Genomic DNA, 1,749 nt, shown 5'->3' on the forward strand with positions numbered 1-1,749 from the left:
CTGCTGCAAGCCAGGAAATTCGAGGCAAATCAGTTCACCTCTCTGAACCGCACACTCCAATCTGGGAGCCAGTAACTAGCAGTTCAGTGCACAGACTTGGAGGCCACACTGGCCTGGATCCTAATCCACGCCCTGCTATTTCTCAGCTGTGTGACATCCGGCACGTTCTTTAACCTCTGGAGCCTCGGTTTCCTCAGTACTAAATAGTACCCACCTTAGAGGGCTGTTGAAAGAAGGAAGAGACAAAGCAAGGAAGGTGCTTGGCCCGATGCCTGGCACGCGGCCCTGCAGGATTGGGCCAGGCACTCCTCTCTGGCCTCACGTCCCAACACTCTCCCTCAGTCACTGGGCCCGGGGCCATTCACCTTCCTCTGCTGCTCCAGTGAACCAAATTCTCTTGGCGCTCTGGCCTTTCTCACATATTGTTCCCTCTCCCTGGAATACTTGCTCCCCCCCCCCAACCCCTGACAAATACTCCTCAGTTGAAAAATTACTTCCTTGGAGAAGCATTCCCTTACCCATCACCCCTTCTAAATTATAGCTCCTCATTAAATATCTTGTTGGCATCCTGCATTTAGTTTTTTCACTCTCTTTTTTTCCAGGCCTCAAATGATTTACTGCACAGTACGTCTTACCCAACCGGCTGCCCCTGGAGGGGCAGCCCTCTCATTTTCTCTTTAGGGCACTTAAACTCCTTATTCGAAAGATGGTGTAACATTAGTCTCCCCCGGCTGGGCTGTAAGAATCTGCGTGGGAGGACAGGGGCTGTGTCTGTTTCGTTCTTTACCATGTCTTCGGCCAGAGGGTTTGGCCTAGGTGTTCTCCAAAGTACGTTCTAGCTTCCTGTATCCCTTTCTTCTTTTTTTTTTTCCGGGGGCGGGGTGGTGGTGGTGGTGGAGAATCCAGTAGGCTCCAGGCCCAGGAGGCTTGGTCTCACACCCCTGAGATCCTGACCTGAGCCGAAATCGAGAGTCAGAGACTTAATCGACTGAACCCCCCAGGGGCCCCTGTATCTCTTTATTTCTTATTTCTTCTTTTTCCTCATCTCCAAGTTGACCTAAATAATTTTTGCATCATTTCTTAGGTTCACTGAATCTCCAAGAAAAGGGGTCTCACCGGAAAGACAGCTCAAGAATGAAGGGAGTTTACCCTTAATTCCACTCCTTTCCGCAGGGGACTGGCTGGACCAGATTTGGGATGGCTAATCGCAAACCAGCCTCCTACAGACTTCGGGACCCCTCTTCTGCCTCATCCCGGGGCGCGCCCATCCTCGCGAGGGCGTCTATTTGCATACACCAGATCCGAAGGAAGCAAACGCCCAATGGCCGATTTGCATGCAATCGTGCTATTGGTTGGAAGGGCCGCAAGGTAGCCAATGGTTTGCGGCGGAGTTTACCCCGCGGCCGCTCCGCGCCGCCGGGTGATGTAATGGAAGCCTGGCTGGAGCGCCGCGGGCTCCCTCCCGTCCGCTTCGTGACGTAGCGGCTTCCCCGGGCCCCACCCGGCCCAGCCCGGCCAGGCGCGCGGCAGCGCGGCCGCCCCCGGGAGAATGGCGTGGGGCACGGCCCGGGCTGCAGTGTTGCAGCGGGGCCCAGCCCTGTTCCTTCCGGCCTGGCGTTCCGGTCCCGGCCCCAGTGGGAGGGCCCGCCGGGCCAGGTCTGATCTCTGGCGACGTGGAGAGAAATCTGGAAGCAGACACCAGAGCATTACCAAACTCTCCTCCTTCGGGAGTTGATTACCAGCCTCTCG

The 1,749-nt window shown here is 55.9% G+C and overlaps 1 long non-coding RNA gene across 1 annotated transcript; it reads left to right on the plus strand.

The window, feature by feature from the left end:
* The first annotated feature begins 750 nt into the window (after positions 1-750).
* Positions 751-1,273, plus strand: LOC145721794 (uncharacterized). The gene is made up of 2 exons (XR_014145703.1): positions 751-828; positions 1,085-1,273. It is a non-coding gene; the product is annotated as an uncharacterized LOC145721794 (long non-coding RNA).
* Positions 1,274-1,749: the final 476 nt, after the last annotated feature.

This window comes from Leptonychotes weddellii, chromosome 5, assembly GCF_054177405.1.
Source record: "Leptonychotes weddellii isolate Sample4059 chromosome 5, ASM5417740v2, whole genome shotgun sequence".
NCBI lineage: Eukaryota > Metazoa > Chordata > Mammalia > Carnivora > Phocidae > Leptonychotes > Leptonychotes weddellii.